Genomic DNA, 9,239 nt, shown 5'->3' with positions numbered 1-9,239 from the left:
TGACCCAGGTGGCTGCTTCAGAAGAGAATTCAGTTCCTGGTACTTCTCTTGATTTATGTGGAAGTATCTATTATTTTCATTTCAGAGTTTTCACAATTGATGCAACCATCAACTCCAATGTAGCCTCAAAGCTATTGTCTGACATCACAATCATGTACTAAGGAATCTTAGATCAAGATTTTTTTAAAAAGTTTTCAATTTTTGTGAACACAGTTGCAAACTCGTGTGGAACTGATTAATTCTTTATATTGGTATTAAAGTTGTATAAATTTTGAGGTCCTGCAGAGTTTATGGAGACAGTCAGCTCCATCTGAACACAGTTTCTTCACTGTCTGTGGTAATCTTAGAGACCTGCACACGTGCAGGGATCTCTTTTGCAACGACCAACAGTAACAATTGCTTTTCATATACCACCCACAGTAATGGTTGTCCTTAGTCAAAGTACTTTGTAAGGTTACCTTAAACAAAATGTCATTGGGAGTATTTGAAGGATATGAGTGACAAAGCAAAGCAACCCATCACATGCAAGAGGAAAAGAGATTAACCCTCCAGACTCTGTTAAGCACAGTATAGGTTAAAGAAGAAAACCCAGAACTAAAATTCCACACCCATATTTGATTGCCCCTGTTTTTTAATTTCAGCTTCAGGCTTAAAATGCAGACTGCACCACAGAGAAGAACCTTTTAAGCTCTGTGACCATCCAGACAAAACACAATATGATGCAGCTGGACAGTGGTTTCTATAACAAAGAAGTACACCAGAACACTCATCAATTTTCAGGCAGAAAATGAGTTAGAGGATTTTCCACAGGATAACAATGCACTACTCTGAAAGGCTGCCATCCTGTGGCACTTTAGGGATGCTGTAGTAGCCCTGAGTTAGTGGTTTCTACACTCTAGACTGAAAACATGTCCTAGATAAACTAAACACTTCTTTGTTCTTTTTTAAATATTTAGATAGTTTCAAGAGAAAGCTCTGACCCCTTCTAAGTTAGCTGTATCATAGCTCAGCTTATAAAATGGAGCTTGGTCAAAGTCTTTTATCTTATTTCCATCAAAATAGCCAATAAACATAACTTTCTTAACCTGAAAATATTCTATTGTACTGCTGCCATATTCAGCCATAAATTCCAGCTGCTGAATGAACACACACACTTAAAAATAGAACAGGTAGGGGAAATTGATTTGCTTGCAGAATCATTAGTATGTTGTCAGTAAGCAGCACATTATGAGTTAGAAACTAGTCCTTTGTATTTTTGTCCCCTATGAATCCTAAATTAAGATAAGCTTGCAACTACTGTAAAATAGAATTCCATATTAAATAATCAAAGGAGAAAAAAAGCTACATTTCCAATCTTTAGAGAGCCTTTGTTAAAAGGGCTAGGAAAAAATGGGTAATTGAGAAATCTTTCCTCTGTCAGTACAGAAGTGATAAAGAAGTAACACAGCTCTTAGACAGACATGCAAAGTTTAAATCTCAGCTCCTTGAAATATATCTCTGTTACTTGAGTGAGACCTGTATTGTAAGACGCTATATAAGCCATGTGTATATATATATATATACACACACACACACATATATATATATACACTTTAAAACTTAGATCCCAGGCAGTTGGTTCAGCTTTTTGACACCCACACTCCATTATCTGCAAGGATAAAGCAGCTCACCCATGGCCCTGGCATAGATTTCTCCTACCTGAGCTGGCTTTTCAATCTGCTCTCTGGAGGCAGGCAGTATTACCTCACTGGAGATGTGGTTCTCAGTACTATTTCTCTACCCTTGTGCCCCACTCCCAGGCTATTTTTCAAACTGTATTGTCAAAGCTTTTAAGGACTAACCATAATTCTCTCCTCCAGTGTCCGTTGAAGCAGTAACCACCTTTAAAAGTGCACAGAGCAGGAGCCCTGCAGCAGCACCAACCTGCACCTGCCACATCTGTTGTGCTACTGGAAAATTAATGTGCTCTTCCCCTCCAAGACCCAGGGACATATTCCATTCCACACCTGCCTCCAGCCTATATTTACCTTTCCACAAGCAGGAGGGAAGGAATTTCTGATCAGACAACAGCATTTCCACCTCTCAATCCTAGCAGACACAATCTTCTTTCACAAGTAGACCCAAACCATTTAGCATCCATTAGTCTCTTATAGCTGATGAAGCCTTCACTAAGTGAGAAATTAACTCTTCCTTAAAAAAAACCCTAACACTCTAAATTCTAAATCCAGTGGTTCCAGAATTCTAGTCAAATATTGACTACAGTTTTTCATTATAGCAGGGAACACCCTAGAACATCTTTCTGTTTAATCCCACCTTATGGGATTCCTCTCTGGAAGCTTCATAAGTCACAGCATTTTTAATCTTGCAGGAAACATACTGATAAGGAAGTAAGATGGTTTCTTGCACTGCATTTCCAGCCAACATACTCCTGCTTTAACTGCTTAATTAATTATAGAACTTAAGGAAACACAGTGTCACAGGAGACAAGGAAGGAAGAAAAGTCTGTATCAGAGAAATTACACTCGCCTGTTGTACTACTCCAACCCCCTTCTTGACTTGGGGAAGAGGAGACTCGGAAATTCCACAGCTGAAGTTCAAATATTTCAAGTGAACTCAGTAAGTGCAAGCCTAGGCCAATGCCCTTTAGAAGACAGGCTAGAGTATGTGGGATTTGTATCCTTTGCATTGTAAAACTATTTTTAATGAATCATATAGCTTAATGAACTCACTGCCCATCCCACAGTGAGGAAATCTGATTTTAAGTTTTCATTGTTTGGCTGGCTGGTTTCAGCCCAATGTCATTATTCAGTAAAACCATTACACATCTTTGCAAACCACTTCATTGTCTGCAGCTTCACTGCTAGTTTTCTTTGCTTAGTTTTCTTTCGTTTGGCAAAATGATGTAATAAAAGGCTGAGTTATAGGGTTTTTACTGTAATCCATCTTTCCTTTGTATAGTTCTGCTTCACCTGCAGTTACCAGAAATTACAGATGAAACCATTAATACCTAAATTAACCTGTAAACTTATTTTAGAAGCTTGGGGTCTGTGCATGGTTTTATGGGTTACAAAGAAAATTTAATTTAAGCAATATTTCATTATTATCTTCAGGCTTAGATTAGATGCATCACAACAGCTTTACACATCCAGAAACTCCAGAAGGAATTACAAGCTCTTCTTCAGTCCATCCCAACCCCACAGAAGTATGATTTGCTATAAATAAATTCCAGAAGTACTAAATTAGCTGTGGCAGCACATATTTTGTAAGGCACAATACACAAACTGAGAGCCCAACACTTTCTAGAGCTGGATTTCTAGTGAAACTAAATCTTCACTAGAATGGCTGGTGAAACTTTCCTAAGAGCAAGACCCTAATAAACTCAACTAGACTTTCTACAGTTAATTTTCCTGTCTAATACAGTATTTTCCTTTGCATATTTCTCAGCTTTGAACTCTGCTCTAATCTCCTTCAGCTATGGGTAATTAATTAATGAACACATCAAAAAGATTTAGCCACGGGGGCTCAGTTTGGGATTGCAATTCTCATATCCATTTGAGAAGCTTCAAATTTTAGTTCACAGAGCAGCCATTGCTAGATGTTGTAACAGCAAACACAATTTCCTTTCTTCTGAACAAACAAGCAAACAAAAAGCAGTATTTTCTCCTCATAGTCCAGTGGGTGAATCTCTGAGCTCAGCAGTAAACACCTTCCCTAAAAAGGCTTTTGCAGCAATTCATAGAAGGTGTTCACAGGGTATTTTGTACTGAACTCCTCTTTCTGGTATCAACACTTTATGAAAACTGCTTGCACCAGTACAGAGCTCTCAACCTGCTTTTGATTATAGGAGCTGTAACATGATTTAATGAAAAACTTACTGAAAAATGAAGTAGAAGGACATGCAAAGAGGGATGTCTTCATATTGTTACAGTCCAGTAATTTTTTTTTTTTTTTGCATAGGAAAGGGCTATCAGATTGCCAAGTGTTGAAACAACAGGAAAGATACAAAGTTAACAGGGACATAAAAGAGGTGGTAAATAAAAAAGCTCACTTGGAATGCTGGCTCTAGTAATTCCAAACTTAACTCGTGACTTGACAATGTGGCATGCTTTTTGAATGACAAAGGCTAAAAGGCACTCGATGATTTCCAATGAATTTGATAAATGTGATGATTGTTGCCCACTACACTCTGATACATGTCATGTGAGGGAAACACTTTCTGGATTTGAGAATAATCAGAAGTTATTGTTCACTTTTTTAATAACAAAGTGGTTGCATGTATTCAGAAAACAGAATTTTCAGTTCCTGTCTCCCATTAAAAAAATTCCACAGATTAAACTGGAGAATCTTCAGTATATAAAAATAGTAATCCTTCTCTGGCTACCCAGCAGATCCCTAATGCTGCTCAGGATATACTGGAATTATTTCTAAACAGCAATGTGCTTCCTAAACTCCTATGCCAGCATGGCAGTCGTGAAGTGTCTGTGACCAGCACCCATCAAGTCAGGATTAGATGTAGGCTTTATCAGACGTGCTCACATGCACTCATATAAACCTTCAATAGATTTGTAATTAACAGCTCTGAACTTTATTGGCCCATGAGCTGTGCTGTGCTAAACAGAACCTGTGTTGTAGCCTCAGGAAGCTACAGAGTGTGGAAACTGTTGTTATCCTTCACTGATACTGGTACCCAGATTAAAAACCTGCATTACAACGTGCTTTCTGAACAAGTCACACTATTATGCAACACTGCATTTGAAGCACCTACTGCAACACTTGATAGCTAGCAGAATGAAATCCCTTTACAAAAGCATTTGCACTGATGCAGAAAACCTCTTGGCACAGGTGATAAGGCAGGAATATGGCTGAATCCCATCTCTCCTAATCACTGGAAGGCACAAGGAGATATAAGAATGTTAAGAATAAAGTGGTCATACAATTAAATCTGGGTAAGAGAAATTGAAAAGCATTGGATTTCCCAGTAGAAAATCCATGCTGAGGCATGGATCAGTCCGTACAGGGCAAACTCTTACAGCAGGCTCCACCCCATTTTCTTTTCCAAGGACACAGAGGAGAACTGCCTGGATTTCCAGAGAGATTGAAGGAACCACATAAGCAACATCCCTTTCTCTGAACACACAGTGGCACATACATGATGGCAGAACTAAATAATCACATTTCACAAAACATATAAAATGGAATATTTTTACTTTTTTTTTTTTTGAGAACGCTCAGTGTTACTGATATTCTGGTGCAGAGAAAGAATATTGTAGAACTAGCTGTGAAGTGTAACTGAAAAGCCACAGTTATTTTCCTTTCTATCAGGGTTTTTTACTTGTTAGATGTCTAATACTTCAGTGCACTTAAGTGTCTCTCAAGAGTCCTCCTCATTTGTGATTGAATTTATAATTTCCATTAGTGCAACGTGAATCTCACATCCACAAAACTGGCAGCAGACACTTGAATATTTATAGACTGCAGTAGCTCCAGATAAACTTAATATTCTATATTTACACAGCACTGATCTAAAGGACCAACAAAAACACTCCAAGAACAGGTGTGTAAGCACTGATTGAAGCCTTGGAGGGAGAGGCACAGAGCCCATGGTAAGACCCTTGCTACCAAAAAAGACTCCCTAATGTGAATTGCAGGCTGTGAGGGTTTTCTTCTTTGTGTCAGTATTCAGGGAAACTGCCTCACTGGCAACATAATTTATGTTATTATGGCTGCTGTAGGAAACCTTAGTTTCTGAGTAAGAATAAATGGTCACAAGCAAGAAATGCTGTGCTTACTAGAGTCAAATAGGACAAAATAAAATGCCTTGTTGTATGTGTCTCAGGAAATCTCACTTATCTTTTCAGATATAGATGGAGTACTATCTGTTTATATATCACTGTGTATTTATCTACTCCTCCTCTAGAGAAGTCCTTAAAGCTTGAAACCATTGCCATCCTTCACAGTTATTCTGCAAGCACGATTCTCACTGAGATAGAAGAGGATGAGACCAGCCTTCCCTTCCACTACATCAGTTTGAAAAACAAGTAATTCACACATTTAACAAGTTTTATGTGCAAAGTAATAACATTCAGTGTTAGCATCAAACACTTGAATTGCATGTGAGAAAGTATTTAAAGATAGATGCAGGTTCCGGTGTTGTGATTTATTTGGTTTTGCTTCTCTTGTTGGGGTTTTTAGGTGATTCATGGCCTGATAATAAGCTCACATAATTTCAATAGAGTAGGTCAATCCTTCCTAAAATATATATACATATGAAAAGCTCAAGGCTTTGGGATTTATCCAAACACACAGTTCCTGGACTAGAATCACAGCTATCTACATTCAAAGGTTTACTCTGTGGCTGCTTTTCTTCTGCTAGTATTTTCTGCTAGTATATTTCTTCTGCTAGTATATTTCTACCTATGTGGTGCAGATACTTGGTCTAAGTTGTTAATGGTCCACAGAAAACCTTAGGAATCAACTAAGTTAGTAGGTGAAAAGAAGACCAGGAAGACTTTAGCAATGGCTATTAGGACCCTATGGGGAAAGATATTAAAGATACCTACAAGTGCCCAAGAGGAAATTTTATAACAGTAGATAATGGTCACTGCCAAGAGTGGCATCAAGTTTCAGAGATTTTCAAGATGCCCTTCCTTTTCTGGAGCCAAAACAATTCAGAGGACCAGGAGACATCTTCAAGTCTACCTTGAAGATGGAGCTTGTCCTTGCCAGACACATGCCATCAAGAAGTAAGTTCTGCTGTGTCATCAAGCATAACACACATTCCCAAAGTAGGAAAAAAGCTTCCCTGACATTCACTTCCTTGGTATCACTTCACAGCCTCTGGACAAAGAGACATAGTCCATTGTTTACCTGATTCCTCTCTGCATTCCTGGGCAATTACTCAGCCACCACCTGGGTTTTGTTCTCCTGGGCCAATCCTGTAGGTACCCAGGGCTGGAGCTCTCTTCCAAGAAGCATTTAAAGGGCTTGTTTTGCCAGACCACAGTACTCAACACACAGAAATTTCCCAATACTGTATTGTCTCAGACACTCTGGTCTTAGTACGAATTCCTATCTTTCTTTCACTTTATTGCCTTTCAATTGCCCCTCCATATCCACAAAGAAGAAAAAAAAAACGATGGGATGCAGAGTTTTGCATTTATCTCTAAATTCCTGGGCAGTCGCCCTCTGAATTAGGGAGCTCTTGGTTTTACTGCTTCATCTACAAACTCCTGTGATCCACTGGCACCTCCTCCTTCACCACTCCAGCCAATTCAGCACTGAACAGGCTGCAAAAACAAAGACATTCTGTCTGCACAGCACTGTCATGGTTGTGACAGCATGTCTGTACATACAGAGTGCAGGATAATCCACCAGAAAGCCTTTGCAGTGCTGAGAATAGGGGTTTTTGTGGCTACATTGCTTCTAGCAGGATGACATCTCTCTTGCCTTCTGACTGTGTCCCCATCTCACACATCCCGTGCATAAATCAGAACTTAGGGAATATTCGTTGTTAAGTGGTGCTTCAGTGTCAAAAGTTCAACAAAAGTGGATCAGGAAGAAGGAAATAAATCCAACAGAGTAGATGCCCAGAGATTAATCACTGAACAACCAGTGAGTTGTCAAGATTGTGGCCAGTTTTCTGGAACTTGTCTAAGCAGTTTCTGGGCCCCGTATTCTGTTGATAGTAGGCCACATTTGATCCCAAATGTAAGTCTTTAGTAAGTCTCTAAGGCCTTTAATTAGGCCCTGCCTGATTCAGAGACTCTATAGAGGACAACAGCAGACTTGTATTTCTGCAGTACCACAGACTTTCAGTTAAACATCACCAGCCTCAGTGTCAGCCATCACAGGAAGGTGATGCATTACTGCTGTCCTCAGGTGGGTCACTGATTCAACTCCAGCTTCTCAGGCCAAGTCAAAGTCATTCTGCTCACCTCTTCTAATGTGTTCAGCATACACCTATTAACTATATATTCCTCTTCTATTTCATATCAAAATCAATGCAATATTTATACCTAACATTCACAACAGACTATTCTGTAATTTTTAAAAATTCCTAAGTAGGAAACCAATGTCTGTGACAGGGCTGTTGATTTGTGTTCATCAGGGTGGACCTCAGTCTCCTGCTAACCTGCATTTTTAATTGCCTTTGCTGAGGTGTGATGGATTTGGCTCCCCACAGAAAAACCAAGATTTATTGTTAAGTACTGCAATGCATAACTAAAGTAGCAGAGAGCAGGGCCTGCCTGAGGTGTGCTTCAGTGCATTGGAATTACAATTTTGCAAAGAACAGGGTTTATACAGAGATTGTAAGTTTTAAACAAAGAAACAGATACTTCAGCTGTAGCTGGGTTTGCTTCCCCCCTTCTTTCTTCCTGTTTGCCTTGACAGCAGAACTTGAATAGTAGAGGAGTAGAATACAAGTGATTTGTTTACATTTTCTTAAAAATTGCCCAGAAACTGTCAGGGAACAAAAACCTGTCACACCATTAATCCACAGCACCATACACCTCTGAAGTGTGTGTGATCAATACAGAAGCACACAGAATCCACAAAGAAGAAAGTTCTTCTGAACAACTGCTCCTAAAATAGATGCCACTTGGGTTTATTGGCTGGCTGGGGACTGAGAGCCCCAAGTGGGACATGTGCCTGGTGCTGCAAACTACTGCAAATATACCCAGCCCCCGCTGGCTCCAGGGCATCCAAAACTGTCCATCTTTACTCTGCATATCCTCCTGAGTAGATACTAGCAGGTCTCCACCTCTTTCCTTGTTAGACAAGGTTTTTAATAGCTTAGTGTGCTTTTTGGGCCTTGGGAAAAACAGGCCTAGCTGGCAGCACAGAAATACATTAATAGTTCATGAACTGTTCTCTTAATGGCCTTTGGAATTGCCTCCAGAGATGCTTCATTTCTGCCATGGTTCAAACCCTGCTTACTTTCCATTTCAGCCTCCTTTGATGTAGGTCCCTCCAGTCAGACAGAAGAATATAAATTAAGTCAATTGTGATACACTCACTATTAATACCATTAAACTATACAAATACATCCATTAGCCACATGCACTGTTAGTATTAAGGCTGTCTACTCATGGGAACTCCTATGGAACGAGGGAGGTGTGAATCTGTAACTTGTTCCACACACAACTTATCCTCAGAGTAAGGTCTCACTGTTACACACATCTGCAAGAGGAGATTAAGCAAAACCTCACCAGAGTGCTCAGTCTAGGTTAAAAGTGGGA

This window comes from Camarhynchus parvulus, chromosome 4, assembly GCF_901933205.1.
Source record: "Camarhynchus parvulus chromosome 4, STF_HiC, whole genome shotgun sequence".
NCBI lineage: Eukaryota > Metazoa > Chordata > Aves > Passeriformes > Thraupidae > Camarhynchus > Camarhynchus parvulus.
This window is presented reverse-complemented; position numbering follows the sequence as displayed.